The sequence below is a fragment of the Vulpes vulpes genome, chromosome 7, assembly GCF_048418805.1.
Source record: "Vulpes vulpes isolate BD-2025 chromosome 7, VulVul3, whole genome shotgun sequence".
NCBI lineage: Eukaryota > Metazoa > Chordata > Mammalia > Carnivora > Canidae > Vulpes > Vulpes vulpes.
The window spans coordinates 107,337,244-107,355,740 of NC_132786.1; the positions used below are offsets into that span (position 1 = coordinate 107,337,244).

At 43.2% G+C, this 18,497-nt stretch overlaps 1 protein-coding gene across 1 annotated transcript in view; it reads left to right on the forward strand.

The window, feature by feature from the left end:
- Positions 1-18,497, forward strand: part of CHN2 (chimerin 2) — a 295,623-nt gene that overhangs the window by 61,732 nt on the left and 215,394 nt on the right. The gene's annotated exons all lie outside the window — the stretch shown is intronic.

An 18,497-nucleotide genomic window follows, 5' to 3' on the forward strand; every position in this document is an offset into this window, starting at 1 on the left:
TGGAGGGCTCCAAAAATCCGTTAGATGATCAGAAAGTAACTCTTAACAATGACCAAGAATTGACAAAAATGTGTATCAAGAGTTTAACAAAATTGTGTCATAAAATGTGGGAAAAAAAGAGCCATATTTCTAAATATGTTTTCTACAATGTGTGGTTGTGAATATGCACATATAAATTAAATATTATAAATGGAAAATTAACTATTTCATCCTTAGCCTTGAAAGTTTATATGTTCAAGCTAAACGGAAAGCTCTTTTCCTTATTTTCTCATTGAGAAAGCAGGGAGTTGCCTTATTTTCAGGGTCACCTCATTTTCACAGATCAGTACTGTACTCATAGAAAACCAGATACAGATCTTGCTCTCAGGATACTAACAATCCAGGAGATAAGTATAGCAGTTACTATTGCCATAAACCTCCTCAAATTTAGTGACATAAAACAATAACCATTTTATTAGGTTCATGGACTCTGTGGATCAGGAATTCCAGAAAGGCACAGAAAGGACAAATCTGTGTTACTCCATGATGTTTGGGGCCTCAGCTGGGAAGACTTGAAGGCTTAGCTGCCATCATTCAAGGGTGTCTTTACTCACTGGCACTGGGCTTCCTCACAGCATGGCAGTCTTAAAGTACTCAGACTTCTTACAAGGTAGCTCAGGGCTGCAAGCACAAAAGTTCCATCAAACAAGGTAGAAGCTCCATTGCCTTTTTCTGCCCTGGTCTTTCTCTCTCTCTCTTTCTTTCTTTCTTTTTTAAGATTTTATTTATCTGAGAGAAAGAGAATATGAGTGCACAGGAGAGTACAAGCAGGGGGAGGCAGAGGGGCAGAGGGAAAGGTAGAAACAGACACCCCACTGAGCAGGGAGCCTGATGTGGGGCTCAATCTCAAGACCCTTGGGATCATGGCCTGAACTGCAGGTGGACACTTAACCGACTGAGCCACCAGGCGCCCCTGACCTGGTCTTTTTCTGATAATGCCTATTCATTGTTATTCCTGCCAGTCTTCTGATTACGTTCAAGTCAAAGGTCTGTCCAGATTCAGGGGAGGAGGCCTAGACCCCACCTTTTATGGGAAGAGGGAAGCATCAGTACCACATTGTAGGAGATCATGTGGGATGGGAAATATGTTGCAGGCCATTTTTGGAAAATACAATCTGACCCAAAGAATTTTGGCAAGCCCATATGTAACAAAGAAGATAGAAAACATAGCAGAAGTGGTGTGGCGTTAAAGCAGAGTTGTATGGATGAGGCTTGGGCAGGGAGAAAAAGGGGGATGTGGACACCTGGGAAAGTAGTGACAACAGTCAGATGTAGAATTAAGAGAACCAGGCAACCGGATGAAGACGTAGGGTTAGGGAATAGATGGCTAGATATTTTGGAGTCTGGGGGTCAGGGGGAAGGATGTACCTCAGGCAAAATGGGGACACAGAGGCAGACAAGTAGATGTGGGAAGGAGGAGGTCCGGCAGCTGTTCACACTAGCACTTACCATGTTGAAACTCCATCTATCTCCTCATTTCCACCCTCATCATTCTGCACCCATCATTCCTGAGACCCCTCCCACATACATACCTCTTTGTAGTTTCCTCCTAAGGGCTGCTTCCATTGTCCTTTCTGCTCTCTTCACCTCTGTACATCTACAGTATCCCTCTGCAGCCTATCTTCCAGCAGAGCATGCTTGACTGTTTCACAGGTCCTGCTGTCTGCTCTTAACCATATCCAATGCCATTGTTTGGTGCATACATAGCATCTGACTCTGTACTACCCTTTTCTCTTAAAATCCTCCCATTTCTTGGCTTCATTTGGCTCTCCTTCCAACTGTCTAGCTGCACCAACTCAGTCTCCTGGGTTGGCTCCTTTTTTTCAGATGGCTCATTATTTTTTGGTGTTCCTCAGGGTGTTTTCTTTGGCTATTGTCCCTGCTTATTCTGCACTCAGCATGTGAAGGTCAGCTTCTGGTGGATCATGGGCTCCTGCAATAGGATAAGAATTTTGCAAGCATATGGGAGTAGACATATATCTCTAGGGTATGATCCATAGCTTCATCACATTCTCCAAGTCGTTTCTGAATTAAGAAAAACCAGAAGGCTGAGACCCACTGCTTTCTGCATATTTACTCCATGGCCTCAAATTGATATTCAGCTCATGTCACTCCCTTAAACTTTAGGATTCCTCCTTGGTTACATTCAAGGCTCTTCGGGGAAGCTTAAAGAAATGCTGGTAATCAATTGAATCAGAATCCTGGGTATGAGGTTCAGTGGGGTAATACATTTCAAAGAGAATGTTAATCCTGTTTTGTGTCAGTCAGAAAGATAACCCTCATGGTTAATACTTTAAACTATTTTCTCTTTACCAGGCTAAAATAAGTTACACCACCTTAAAGAGAATTGCATTATATCAAGATTAGGCTGTCAGTTTAGGTGACAAAGATCTGGACTTTTTAAAAAAAATCAGTACTATAGAGATTAGATAGAATATAATTGTTTTCTTTGGGTTGACTTCATTCTGCAAACTAACTCGTTTCTTCTTTGCCTAATTGTTTCTTTTATTTTTGTCTATGAAAATGAAACTTCCTTACTAAAAAGAAAGTAGATTTTATTGGGTACAGTTTTTAGTTTTGCAAAATGAAAAGAGTTTTGGAGATGAATGGTGGCGATGTTTGCACAAAAGTGTGAATGTGCTTAATGCCAATGAACTGTACACTTAAAATGGTTAAAATGGTATGACTCATCCTGTATAAACCACAATTTAAAAAATAATTTAAAAATTTTGAAAATGGATGAAAGAGTTGACTGTTAATTGCAAAAAAAAAAAAAAAAAAAGCAACTAGATTTAAATGGAATAAGTCATTAGCCTTTTAAAAGAAGGTTTGTTATTTCTCAGGAAAAATCCAATCCATTGAGAAACGATATCAAATCTATTTCTATTAGTCACAGTGAAATCGTGTGGGTGGAAAGTACCTAGAGAATTCCACAAACAGGCAAAAAGAAAAAAACCCTGACTCTACCTAATTCAGTTCATGGTGACCAGACCATAATTGCCCCCACCACCATGTGTATTTCCTAGACAAAAAGAAAATGAAAACTCACTGTAATTTAAGAACCAGCATAATTCCTAAATATACTTTCAGTTGGGTTGGGTATATTTAAAAAAGTGATCGAGAAGTTACCCAGAGGACTGTAGTCCTTATGGTTTATGTGGTATAGTGGTTGAGCTCACAGAATCTGCAGCCAGAATGCCTGGGTTTTATTCCAGACTACACTATCAATCATCAGCTTGATCCTCAGCAAGTTGGTTTACCTGCTTATGCCTCCATTTCCTCACCTGCCATATTGGTACCAACCTCACAGAATGAAATGAGCTAGTACCTGTGAAGCACTTAGGACAGAACCCAGAGTTCTTACTATGTCCTCATCACATTGAGTTTTAGGGGGTTCTGATTCAGCAAACATCTCCTGACTGTTGACTATGCATTGCTAAAGAATCACAGAACATACCATGAAATAGACTCTCCTTTGAGAACCTGAACATCCTCCCCACCCCCACCCATGAGGTGTCATGGCTATTTTGCCAGCACAGTCCATGATGCAACCCTTATTCCTTCCACTTGCCTAGACACCACTGAACATTCACCCATTTATCAAGCTTCAAGTTTTCTGAAGGCTCTGAGTTGCCTCCTGACTGAATATTCCTCCTCCTTCCTCTGGGCACTCTTCCTCCTCCCTTGGGAAGCTGCAGATTCTTTGGGCCCTCGATTTCCTTTCCGCCAAACATCATAGAACGTGTTAGTGTTCATCTTCTTCAATGAGTTTTTGAGTCTTAGGGTTTCTGACTGAAGTCGGTTGTTCCTCTTTTCATCCATTGATGTTTTCAGACGAAGTTTATAAAAGATGTCCTCTTCATCAAAATAACATGAAAGGACTTGCAGAATAATATTGCTCTGACAAAAATGTGTCTCAGAACCTAATTGAGATTCCATCTTGACGAGAGAGAGCAAAAATAAAAGAAGCCGCAAGTACTGGGACACAAGATAAGAGTGAACACAGTGCTTAAGAAATCACCCATTTTCATCTGGGGAAGAGGAGGCAGCAAGCACATTTATAATCTGATGCCAAAGAAGACAGCACAAGTTTTGTTTGCTCTTCTAGATGAACCTGACCAAACGCATAAAACCTCTTGAAACCTTGGTCTGTTCTGAGTATTACTTTTGCCTCCTTAAGGATCCTGACTGTGGAACTAGGCAGGCTGCTAATTAACTAACAGAGCTTTGTAAACTGCTTAAGAGATGTGAGTGGGCAATAGGGACTCCTGGAGCAAAGACAAGATGATTAAATAAAAATCTTCTCTGATTAGGAGAGATCTACCTGCTTGTCACTCCCTGAATCCAAAGGATTTTACTGGAAATGGAAGGAGTCTTCTCAAGAGAAATGGAATGAAGGGAGTCTTTCTGGGTCCAGGAGCCCAGCGCCTCTCTCTAGCATGTAGGGAGGAGAGTCCTGTAGCCTGGGCAGTGAGCAAGAGCTGAGGAATACAGAATGTTGATGCCAACTCGACTAAGTACAAAGGACACCCCTTTCCATGGTGGACAAGTATAACAAGAAGGAAAAGCCTTAAAATTTTGAGTCAACTCATAAAGTCTGATTTAAATGATAAAAACTTGACTGCCACTTGAGTGAAAATTCACCTCAAAATTACCTAATTCAGATATTCTGCATGCCATTGGCTGGGTGACATATTGCCCAAATGACTGCCAGATGTGTGTGTCTTCTACAAAGCAAACTGCTGATACACTTACAGCATGAGGTCGCTAAGCAGAGTTTCCTAGGAAACTGGGCCATCAGCAGAGCTTTCTCACTGAGCATTCACCAGAGGGGGAGACTCAATAAATAGTTCCTTTTTTTCCTTAAGTTTTCCATTCCCACCTCCTCTCTCTCTATTTTACCATCCCTCATGTCAAAAAAAAGAATGGATGATCTAATAAGATACTAAATAAGTAGTATTATTACCTATGAATGGAAAGAATGTATTTCCTAAATTTCAATTTGGCCATATTGCCTATCAGATGGACCAACGAGATAAGAGTTGTGGAATTATGCATTTTCCAGAAAAATCTATCACTGGTGGTCCCAGCAGGTGGCAAGATGATGTGAGAAGAGTCAAGTGAGATCTAGCATATATTGACTATTTGTATGCAAGATATTGTGTTCCGAGGTGTAGACCCATTACTTAATGAGCTCCCTACCGTGACAGGCATTACCCTATTTCACAGTCCGGGGAAGTGAGGTTGGGAACTGAGGGTCACCTAGCCAGAAAGAGTGGAGCAGGATTTTGAGCCCAGGTTCACTCCCCAAGAGGTCCCACTGTGGCCCAACCTCCATGTGAGTGACAGGCTGGTTCTGAGTGCTGCCCTCCTGTCCCCTTCTTCCCATCCCTTCCCATCCTAACTACTGACCACACAGCCAACAACAAGAACCAGAGCCCCCTCCAGAAGCCTCTACCAATTTGAGCAGTGATATCCCTCACATCCAGCCCTGGCCCCGATGATCATCTTTTGCAAAATAACAAATTGACTATATTGGCTTTTCTCTCTGTTTAAGGTGGGAAGCTAACGTCATTTTTTGAAGTTCTCCCTATCTCTTAAGGGAAGGACCCAGTATGGGTCAACCCTCTCCATCCCCTTGATGCTTTCCTCCCTGGCTCAAGTCCAGCTACCCCTTGGCTCCAGGAGCACTTAGAACTTTGCACCTATTTGACATTCTCACAAGTGCCTCTGACCTCTCCTGTACTTCTCCATGGCAAGCATGTTGTTGGGATCCACTTCTCTGTACCTCTGTGGGACAACCCAGGACCTTCTGCCCATGAGGCACTAAATATGCATTTCTCAACAGTTTATTAAAGGAGGCAAAAAGCAAACTACTTCTCTCCAGGGAGGAACTGGAGGGATGTGAGTCCTAGCACCCAGAACCAGGCACTGGTACTCTTAAAATTTCTCTCGTTTTTCCATGACTTGGGAGGCCAATGTGTCCCTGTTCTGGGAATCTTGTATTTGTTGCCTGTGTGAACAGTCTACGTTGAGTCAGGCCACAGAATCTTCCCCATACCATAGAATAAGGAGAGGCTCCAGAGCATTCCATCTACATGTGCCAGGATCACCCAGCCCATGTTTTGGCGGCTCTGTAATTTGGATGACTCTCCTTGAAGCAGGACGGCCAAATCAGCTTCCTGCTGATAACAGTAATCAGATTTCATAGCAAAGTCCCCAGTTAGGCAGGGCAAACAGAGAGGCAGCCTGAGCTATCGATTTGTGTTGAGGAAGGTTTTTTTCCATTGAGATGGCTGAATATTTTGTGCTAAATCCTTTTTCTTCCCCATACCCTGCATATTTTTCCTATGCATGATATGGGACAAAAGTTATTTTAATTATCTTCTTTATTTTATTTGCTTAGTTAAAACCCCAGAATTAAGGTTTGGGAAACAAACTGTCCATATTTAATATATGTGATTGGCTCAAAAGTGTCATTTATTTTAGATAACATGGGAGGAAGTATAAATTATTTGATAGCATAGCAGCATTTTCAGTGTCTTTTGTGTTTCATGCCATTTAAAAAATAGTGTCTTCCTGGGTACCAGCATTGGCTATGGAGTATGTTTTTCTTTTTTTTTTTTTTCAGGAAAAATTACTAACTATGCCATGCATTTTTTTTTATGCCATGCATTTTAACTTCTCTTAATCTTTGCATTTGGAAGAGAATATTCTCTAGGTAGTTTTGAAGATAATAATAGCACTGAGAATGCACGGATGCCTCTGTACCGATTTCCAAGGAAGGCTTCTCCAGATGTGGAATGCCATGGGGAGTCAATCTGGTTTGCATAATTGACAGCTGCCAGCCTGTAATCCTCTGTGCTAAATTGGAGCTGCGGCCACAGAAGGCAACACGGCAGCTGGGCTGCTGGGAGTCAAGTCCCTGCACTTGCATGACTTTCCTCCTATCACCGTGGACAGGGTCCTGGCCCCTAACACAGGGTGCACTGCTCAGGAAAGGAGGGGACCCTGTAACTATTGCCTGGTAAGCTGAGGGGTGGGGGGCGCTTTGATTCACTCACCTGGGCCATAGTTGGCTAATCGAGAGTTACCTTTTATTGGATTGACTTTGGCATTTTAATCTTAAATTCTTCAGAGACCAGTTCTTAAGATGAGGCAGGGCCATGGATTAGAAAGACTGAGGGTATCAGCCAAATGGAGAACACTGTTCCCTTTCAGGGAGCCATGTGGCTCCTGTTCTGGTCCCCTTCACTTAATGACTGTTAAACCTTACACCAAAACCATCTTAAGAGCTTTCTGGCCCTCTGTCCCATCCTGGTTTGTCAAGTAGGATGATACCATCTGTCCTACCTACTTCACAGGCTTGTTCTGGGATCAGAAAAGTTAATATAAGTGCTTTGTCCACTGTGAAGCCAATTTAAACAATGCACAGATGGATCAACAAACAATCTCTGGTATATATGGTCTCTGTCTTTCTAACTCTCTTTCTCTTTTGAATTTTATGGCCTCTGTCATCAATACTTCCTGATAATAATGGTAGCTATCATTTGTCAAGCGCTATTCATGTGCGAGGCATCGAGGTACACGCTTTACAGGCATTATTTTTATTTAATCCTCACAATCGCTTTGCTGGTTGGCACTCATTGCTTCAGTTCACATAAGCACTGCGTTCCGAATCCATCACGGCCTTCTATAGAAGCCCATCACACTTGCCTTTAAGCTGCTTGTGAAATGAAGGAGCTACATTCTTCATTTCCAATTTTGACAGTTTTCAAATGGCTTAACATGTTATCAATTGCTGAATCATTTTTTAATGTTTGAGTGCACCATAGGCCAATAAGCATGGAGTGTATTTGTGGTGACAGAGCAGAGACAGAGAGAGAGAGAAAGAGAGAGAGAGACAAAGGGAGAGTGAGAGAGGGAGAGACTCTGAAAAGAGAAAAAGAGAGTAGGGGAGAAAGGAAGGAAGAGAGAGAATGTGTGACTGACAGAAAAAAGGTGTAATTTTGGGGCACCTGGGTAGCTCAGTGGTTGAGCGTCTGCCTTTGGCTCAGGTCATGATCCCGGGGTCCTGAGATTGAGTCCCTCATCAGGCTCCCCAGGGGGAACCTGCTTCTTCCTCTGCCTATGTCTCTGCCTCTTTCTCTCTGTGTCTCTCATGAATAAAAAAATAAAATCTTAAAAAAAAGAAAAAGGTATAATTTTGTGTGTGATAAGTATAGTACTTTTCTAATATGCAGATAATCCTTAAAAGCATAGAATTAATTAGTTAACGGGTTTTTGATGTTCATAGTGCAGAAGATTTGGAAGTACATGATCTTGATAATCTTCATAAAAGATTAGAAGATGCTTAAGAAAGACAGTTCCCAGCATCTCAAAACCTTGCCGAACAGAAATAACGTCAGTCGAGATGGGGTGGAGGAGGTGAGAGGCAGGGGAGCGAGAAGGGAGGGAGATGGGTAAAATGGTTTCAGAGATGCTTCACCAGCAAGGCTCCTTGTATCTCCTTCCTCGTCCCCATGTATTGCCTGCCTTAAATTCAGCTGCGGCAGGTCCCCGCCTGCCTCTGACAGCAAGGACACAAGTTCCAGGCACCGGTCGTGTGCTTCCAGCCTGTTACATGGACAGGTAGTCTTTAGGCAGCCCATTTTAACACGGAACCTGACGATTCCAGAGGCTACTTCAAAGATGAAGCATTCTGCCGTTGGTAAATGTTAGAATTTAGGAACTCTTTCCCTTTCCATCTCGCAGATGCCCTCTGGGCTGGGTGTCCCACTGGCTGGATGCCTCTGAAGGGCCTCTTAGGTGAAGCCTGCTTGGGAACCTGAGCGTAACCAGGCCAGATGTGGGAGTTTCGAGTTGGGTAGGAAACCAGGTTCTTTCTGTCCAGGCCAACAATTGAATTTGAGGTTAAGAAATAGCATTTGTAAAGAAAAAAGAAAAAAAAAACAAAGAGTGGCTTTTCTTGCAGAATCATTTCTTTTGTTTCAAACGTTGATGATCCAGTCTTGTGCATTATTTAGGGCTTCTGTTTCTGCGCTTTCTTTGGCTGCTTTGCCTTCTCACATTGCATTCTTCCATTCTCTCTAGAAAACAGGCCAGGTAAGAGACATGAGCTAAGACTCAAATCTGATCATTTTGCTGCTAATAAGCAGCTCCATTAACGATTTTTTTCTTGCTCCTGGAGTGTAGGGAAGGGGTATTTCTGATTAATCTTTGCACTTCTTCCAGCCAGCATTTTACCCAGGTGTCTAGGAGGAGCTCAGTGATTGTTTAAGGTGTGTTAGATTGAAGTGAATATTTTATTCTGATCTGCAGGACAGAGATGGAGACAGTGCTCCAGCCTCATTTTTTTTTTTTTGGTATATTTTTTTATTGGAGTTCTATTTGCCAACATATAGTATAACACCCAGTGCTCACCCTGTCCAGTGCCCCCCTCAGTGCCCGTCACCCACTCCCCCCATCCCCCTGCCCACCTCCCTTCCACTACACCTTGTTCGTTTCCCAGAGTTAGGAGTCTCTCATATTCTATCACCCTCACTGATATTTCCCACTCATTTTCTCTCCTTTCCCCTATAATCTCATTCACTATTATTTATATTCCCCAAATTAATGAAACCATTTAATGTTTGTCCTTCTCCAGTTGACTTCACTCAGCATAATACCCTCCAGTTCCATCCACTTTGAAGCAAATGATGGGTATTCATCGTTTCTAATGGCTGAGTAATATTCCACTGTATATAGAGACCACATCTTCTTTATCCATTCATTTTTCGATGGACACCGAGGCTCCTTCCACAGTTTGGCTATTGTGGACATTGCTGCTGTAAACATTGGGGTGCAGGTGTCCTGCCATTTCACTGCATCTGTATCTTTGGAGTAAATCCCCAGCAGTGCAATTGCTGGGTCATAGGGTAGCTCTATTCTTAACTCTGAGGAACCTCCACACAGTTCTCCAGAGTGGCTGCACCAGTTCACATTCCCACCAACAGTGCAAGAGGGTTCCCCTTTCTCCACATCCTCTCCCACATTTGTTGTTTCCTGCCTTGTTAATTTTCCCCATTCTCACTGGTGTGAGGTGGTATCTCATTGTGGTTTTGATTTGTATTCCCCTTATGGCAAGTGATGCAGAACATTTTCTCATGGGCTTGTTGGCCATGTCTGTGTCTTCTTTGGTGAAATTTCTGTTCATGTGTTTTGCCCATTTCATGATTGGATTGTTTGTTTCTTGGGTGTTGAGTTTAAGAAGTTCTTTATAGATCTTGGATACTAGCCCTTTATCTGATAGGTCATTTGCAAATATCTTCTCCCATTCTGTAGGTTGTCTTTAGTTTTTTGTTGACTGTTTCTTTTGCTGTGCAGAAGCTTTTTATCTTGATTAAGTCCCAATAGCTCTTTTTGGCTTTTGTTTCCCTTGCCTTCATAGATTTATCTTGCAAGAAATTGCTGTGGCCAAGTTCAAAAAGGGTGTTGCCTGTGTTCTCCTCTAGGATTTTGATGGATTCTTGTCTCACATTTAGATCTTTCATACATTTTGAGTTTATCTTTGTGTATGGTGTAGGAGAATGATCTAGTTTCAAATTGGCAAAGAAGTCAAACTCTCTCTTTGCAGATGACATGATACTGTACATAGAAAACCCAAAAGACTCCACCCCAAGATTGCTTCAACTCATACAGCAATTCCGCAGTGTGGCAGGATTCAGAATCAGTGCCCAGAAGTCAGTGGCATTTCTATACACTAACAATGAGACTGAAGAAAGAGAAATTAAGGAGTCAATCCCATTTACAATTGCACCCAAAAGCATAAGATACCTAGGAATAAACCTAACCAAAGAGGTAAAAGATCTATACCCTAAAAACTACAGAACACTTCTGAAAGAAATTGAGGAAGACACAAAGAGATGGAAAAATATTCCATGCTCATGGATTGGAAGAGTTAATATTGTGAAAATGTCAATGCTACCCAGGGCAATTTACACATTCAGTGCAATCCCATAAAAATACCATGGACTTTCTTCAGAGAGCTGGAACAAATCATTTTAAGATTTATGTGGAATCAGAAAAGACCCTGAATAGCCAGAGGAATATTGAAAAAGAAAACCAGAGCCGGGGGCATCACAATGCTGGATTTCAAGTTGTACTACAAGCTGTGATCATCAAGACAGCGTGGTACTGGCACAAAAACAGACACATAGATCAATGGAACAGAATAGAGAACCCAGAAATGGGCCCTCAACTGTATGGTCAACTAATATTCAACAAAGCAGGAAAGACTATCCCCTGGAAAAAGGGCAGTCTCTTCAATAAATGGTGCTGGGAAAACTGGACAGCCACGTCCAGCCTCATTTGTAAGGGGAGTTCTGAGATCCTGGAATCTACAGAGAAAGTGGCTACAGTCTTTTCACACTTGGAAGGGGACGCCTGATCTGTGTGGTTCTGTCTGCCTACACAGTGACAGGCTGGCATTTTGTGTCCACCATCACAGACACGGGGCTCCCTCTGTGTGGCCTAGGCGCCGGCTCATCTCTGAGCCCCTGGGTCTGTGTGCTCCTTTCTCCCATTGTCAACCTATCGATGTGCACCTGTCACAATCCTTTTGAATCATTATTTTCTCTCCAGCCCCTGTCATAGCATTTGTTGATTGATGGTCCAGGCAAAAGTGGCAGCTCTCACACGCATCTGGGCACTGCCTGATGGAGAGTAGAGTGGTTGAGGAAAGCTTCTCTCTCTGCCTTGCCAGGGAGAATGAACAACTGTGAGTTTCCCGGATCCATGTCATAGGCAGAACAAAGGCAATTCAATAGTATGGATTTGGGGGGGTAAGGCAGGTAATAAGACTACAGAGGAGAGGACCTGCACCCAAACTAAGAAGGTGGTGAGTCTGAAGCAGATGGATGCTTGGCTGGGAAGCTAGGGAAGGAAGGCATGCTTCCGCCAAGAGAAAAACATCAGATTCTTCTGAATCCATGGTTCTCGCACTTTTTAGGTTCAGGACCTTGCCATTCTTTTACAAATGATGGATGGCCCCCAAATACTTTCTATGGGTTACATCAATTAATACTTACCATATTAGAAATTAAAACTTTGAAATTGAAAAAATAAATTTCAGATCTTTTTGAACAACATGCCAATTGTATGTTAACATAAATTATTGTTATTAAAAAGTTATGTTTTCAAAAAGTACTTAGTGAGAATAGCGTCATTGTTATACTTTGCTGAAAATCTCTTTAGCATCTGGCTTAGTGAGGGACAGTTGGATTCTCTTGTCTGTTGCTATATCCTGTGTCACGTATCTTCTGGGAAAGTCTACTGTACACTAGAGAAAGAATGAGATTGAACAAGCCAGATAATGCCATAGTGTTTTTAGGAAAATAGTTTTGACCTCTCAGACCCCAAAGTGGTCTTAGGGATTTCCAGGGTTCCCCAGACCATCCTTTGAGGACTGCTTCTCTAGGTGTAAACTCCCAGAAATTTACCTCTCTCCATGCTTAACATGTGGCCATCTTTTATAATGACATTTCTGCTTTAGCAGAAAGTGGGTAATGGTGAGCCAAGCGGATAATTCTTTTTAAATCTTTTACCCTTTGAACAGTGCATGTGAACATTCCACAAAGCATCACAGAGGCCAACTAGAATAAGATTGACATTGAATGTCCTGTTGGGCAGTCTGGACAAGTTCTTGCTCATTAACTGGCAAACAAGATAATCCGGAGCATGAGACAGTCTCTTCTCTGTGCTTTTCAGAATGTGAATCTCAAATTGTGTGAGCTCCACTTGGCCTGGCCAGCACATATGTTTTTCCTCTCTACGATCATGGAAAGCTTTATAAGAGAGGAACAGCTGCTCCACGGCCTCTCTGAGCTGTGTGTTTCCAGGACCCCAGAGCAGCTTAAATCTGCTTTCCAAGTGACCAATAACTGGGCAGTTTACCGATTCATCTGGTACTTCCTGAGCAGCACAGATTCATCTCACTTCATCTTAACGCCCTTTTTCATGCGCTAATCAAGATAGTGACAGCGCTGTGACACCAGCAAGATGAGCATGAATGGAAAGTGATGATTTATAGGGATCGTGATCTAGCTTTGCTCAGGCCAAGACTCTCCTGCTAGGGAAGGACAGTGGGTCCAGCCAGTCTGCAGCCAATGTGCAGATCAAAGAAAGGCTGCTAAAAGACAAAACAAATCATGTTTTTATGTTGTTCTAAAGTTGGAAGATATTTTAAATGTGTCTAGGAAAAGATTCAGGGTCACTCTCTGTCCTTTGAGAAGACCACACTGGTACTCCCTTTATCCATGATTTTGCTTTCAGAGGTTTTGATGACCTATGGTCAACCACGGGTCAGAAGCAGATGCTCCTCCTCTGATATATCATCTGAAGGTCAGCCATAGCCTACCTCCATGTCACAGCCTGTGTCATTCCCTTCACTTCATTTCATCACATAGGCATTTTAGCATCTCATATCATCACAAGAAGGTTGAATATAGCACAATATGATATTCTGAGAGAGAGACCATATTCACATAACTTTTATTATAGTACATTGTTATAGTTGCTCACTTTTATTATTAGTTATTGTTTTCATAAATCAAACATTGTCATAGGTATGTATGGAAAAAAACATAGCATATGGTTCTGTACCTTCTGTGATTTCAGGCATCATAGGACGGAGGGTCTTGGGACTCACCTGGTGGGTAAGGAGGGACCACTGTACATATTTCAGTGCTCAGCCCTCTCCAAAACTGGCAGAGGGATGATTTCTGTAGATTCAGCTACAATCACAGAATTTTTTAGTGAGAAGGAGAGTTAGAGATTTTCCCGTGTGAAGAAAAGGGTGTGTGTGTGTGTGTGTGTGTGTGTGTGTATGCACACGCAGGGGGGACAATGTAAGAACAGTGCCACCACAGCAAAGGCCTATGGATATTGTCTTTCTTTGCTGACCACCAAACCTAGTTGTGCAACTCAAGCACCACACTAAGGAAGTGTCATTATCCATTTCCCATTTTCTCTGTGAGCCTGCCTCTTAGGTAGTTTCTTAACCTGGGTCTCTGTTTCCCTATCTATAGGACGGATATAACAACATCTGTCTCATAGGGTTGTTTTGAAAATTGAAAGGCAGTAAATATAGAAATTCCTTAAAGCACTGTGTAATATACAGGAAGCACAAAATAAATGTTAGTTACCATTTATTATTATTATTATTATTATTATTATTATTACTTGACATCTCTGAAACTGCAGTTTTCCATCTGCAAAGTAGATTTTCCAGGTTAGTGTAGGGATAAGTTAGAGAATATATGGCCAAGTCTTAGAAAAAATGTCAAGTGCCATTAAAAGTAATACACTGTATTTTGGGGGAAGTTGACAGAAGAAGTCAATTTTTGTACCTGAGTGTTTTCCCATGTGTAAGATTCCAGTCCTTGAGCACTAACACATGATTTTCTACACTGTTTTGAAAATAGCACAGTTAATTTTGATCAAGTGAATATATAATACCAACCGGAGTAGAAGCAGCAATATAATCTCAACTAGTAATAACGGTTAATATTTGCAGAGTGTTTATCCTTTGCCAGCACTGAGCTAAGTATTTTACCTGTAAAATACAGGTCTTACTGTATTTTACTGTATTCGTCTTACTTCTCACCGTAGCTTCTTGAAAGAGGTGCTGTTATTATTCCCAGTTTGCAAACGAGTAAAGTGAAGTTGATGGTTCACCAGCTGGGCCAGGGTTGAACCCAGGCAGGCTGGTTCCCCAGTCAGGGTAGTTCTCCTTAACCAGTATAGTAGCCCAGCCGGGAGGTTCAGAAGGAGGTGAACAGGGATTGCATCCTAGTTTGGTCTCAGCTGGCCACAACGTTGTGCTCTGCAAGTGAAAGAATTAGATCATTCATCCTCTTTAGATAAGGTGAAAGATAGGACGTTTTATCTATCATCAGTATTTATGAAGAGAAGGTGTCTGCTGCTTAGCGGAGTAAATTGTTACTGAGACATAACCCAGGGATTGAGCCAAGGATAGATTCGTGAGATGGAGGAGATCAGATGCAAGACTCTAAGAGCTCCGAGGAGACCCTGAGATCCTATAAAATAAGACACAGAGTCTAATTCAGGGTCAAGCCCCTAGCATGAGGTAGAACTTTCACAGACAAAAGAGGTGCAGTTTTTCTCGAGTTGACTAGGGACTCTCCTAGGGGGCATGGATATCATTTCCCTGTCTCAGTCCAACATTGTTTGGTGGAACAAGATTATGCCACAGCAGAGGCATGGCTAGCTCCTTCTGGGGAGGCTGTACAACTTAGGAAAATAGAATGGGAGCTTTAGAGTTAGAGAGGCCTGAATTTAAATCTCAGTTCTGCCATTTAAAAGCTAGGTGGCAGGACTCCTGGGTGGTACAATGGTTGAGTGTATGTCTTCACCTTAGGGCATGATCTTGGGGTCCTGGGATCAAGTCCCGCATCGAGCTCCCCACAGGGAGCCTGCTTCTCCCTCTACTTATGTCTCTGCCTCTCTCTCTGTGTCTCTCATGAATAAATACATAAAATCTTTTTTAAAAATAAGATAAATAAAAGCTATGTGCTGTGCAATTATTTCATTCTCTAAGTCTTTTTTATTTTTATTTTTATTTATTTATGATAGTCACACAGAGAGAGAGAGAGAGAGAGAGAGAGAGGCAGAGACACAGGCAGAAGGAGAAGCAGGCTCCATGCACCAGGAGCCCGATGTGAGACTCGATCCCGGGTCTCCAGGATCGCGCCCTGGGCCAAAGGCAGGCGCTAAACCACTGCGCCACCCAGGGATCCCCTCTCCAAGTCTTCATATGATGGCTATAAAGATTAAATAAAAATTGCATGTGAGTAAATCTCTTTGCACTTTATACGTACCCAGTATATGAAAGCCATTAGCATCAGTGTTACCAGTAGGATGAGAACTTCCTACTGGCTTGTTCCTGGATTTTCCAGTAGTATCAAGAGACTGTAACCTTAACCATGGCTCGACCCCCACCTGTTTTAAGTCATCATATGTGATGCCAATTTTAGGTTCAGGGCTCCGTGGGTAGGGGACTGGTATGGTTCTAAGCCTCCTTCCCTTACACATACATGTATTAAATTCAGGATGGTATTGACCAGGCTTTTCTGGAACTGGCCACTCAGCTTGATCCTGTTCTAGCTCAAGGCTGAAACCAATATGCAGGAAAAGATGTCCTACTGCAAACAGAGTCATGCTGTGGCTGGGCTCAGGGATAAAGTCATGGTTTACCATTTCCTGATTTGGAGAGTCACCAAATCCTGCCAGGGTTCCCAAGAACTCTAGTTATACATTTGAGGGCCCACCCATCTTTACAGCAGTTGGGAGAGGTTACTAACCCTACAAGACCTAGGCCTTTTTGTGAAATGAAGGGACCACCCTATCTGCCCAATGCAGGTCATTAGCTGAGCAAGTAGCCCTGAGAATTTTGTAGCATGCATGCCCTTCACATGTTAGTTGAATGGTTGAGGCACAGATATTGTTGGAGTACCTCTAGGGGCCAGACTGTGTGCCCAGAGAAGTCCTCTGTGTGGAGGAGACCATAGCCCTCCTTGTATCACCTGGGTAAGAGTTTGGCAAACTGATATCAAACCCAAACTGGCATGGAGGTCATGCAAAGGTGGGCAGAAGGCAGATATCTGCAGGGCAGGTACCTACAAATGTGCCCAGCCCCAGCGTGTAGTCCAAGCAGCAGGACTTGGGGTTTGGTCTCTCACAGGCATTCACTGGACACTACCAGAGCCTTGCAAGAAGACAAACTGCTTCTGTCCATAATGTGAGCCAGGGCTCCAAGACAAGGAGCCCCAGAAGCAGGAGCAGATGTGCACAGAATTTAGCCATGGGATGTGTCTCGAGCTCCCCTGGACCGCACACCTGCTCATGCAGGCTGGCAGTTTAGTCCTTGCGCTTGCACGTGGCTTTTCCCAGCAATGTCTTAAAGATGCTGCTCAGCTTCTGACATGAACATGTCTCCTTGGGCACCACATGTGACAGCCCTGAGAGTTCCTCCGGCTGCTGTAAGCCAGGATGGAGTTAGCTTCTCAGCCCAGGTCTCCCCCATCCCCTGTTCTGGCTACCTTTTATCAAGTGCAGTCATATGCCACACCACTGAGAGCTCTACCAGCACTCATCCCTCTGACCCTCCCAGCAATCTATGAGGTAGGTTTTGTTACTGTGCCCATTTTATAGATGGAGAAACTGAGCTGTTGGGAGTTATGTAGGTCAGATAGCTGGTGAGTGGCAGAGTGAGGATGCAGCTGAGGGATTTCTTTCCCCAAAGTTTAAGCACTGAACCACCCTTCCCTCTGACTTATTCATCTGAGATGGAATCTGATTCTGCGACTTCTTCAGATGCCTCTCAGAGTTGCGGCAACAGGCCGGACTAGGGGTTTGCAACCTTGGCTCCACATTGAGATAGTCTGGGAAGCTTTAAAAAGTACTCATGCCTCAACCTTGCTACCAGAGATTCTGATTTCTGTTGGTCTGAGAGGCAGCCTGGGCATTTTCTAGACCAAAGGTTGGCAAACTTTTTCTATCAGGGGCCAGATAGTACATATTTTAGGCCTTGCAGGGCCATATGGTCTCTGTCACAACTACTCATCTCTGCCTTCATAGCGTAATAGCAGCCATGAGCATGGCTGTGTTCCAGTAAAACTTTATTTACAAAAACAGGTGGCTGGCCAAAATGGGCCTGTGAGCCCCAGTTTGCCAATGACTGATCAAATCAGGCAGCTTGTTAGTAGACACTACCCATCACCAGTAAGATTAGAATTCATCTTACTTTGAAGGATCTGGTGTCTGTAGTGTCTCGGGAGAGCGCCCCAAACACCCCCATACCCTCTCATCCACTGCCTTCCTTCAGGCTCGGTGGTGTTGGCGCACTGTCTCTCACTGAGCTTCTACAGTGGCCTCTTTTTTTGTGGAGGACCTTAACTCCCCTCTGCACCACTCCTCCCCCCAGGGTCTGAAATCTTGCCATGAACCATCACCTGTTTGGCGGGGGTCTTTTCTGGCTTGCTACGCTTTTCCCCATGAGGAGTCAAATTGCCCCCCCTTGATCTTGGCTGGAGGCCAGATTCTCTGTAATTAGGAAGATTAGCGGGATCTGTGAGGCTGCCACCTGTTTGATAGGAGGACTGCCCCTGTATGAGCATACCTCCCCTTGCTGGCTGTCTCCCTGGCTTGTCTCCATCCAGAGCAGTCCCCAGGGAGGTCTAGCCCCCTCCTCCTCTCCTCATCCAGAGCCCCCTTCTTTCCCTTTCCAACTGACCTTCCTTGTCTGCCTTGTGCTTGTAGCTTGAGTAATAGCATCATTTTCGCCTGAAGAATTCAGTCTATCAATTAAGTTTTTTTTAATGGAGTATTAATGTAGTATTTCTGAAATTGTGGGTTGTAATTATTTACAAAGTCAAAAGGACAGCGGGAAAATAAAGCTG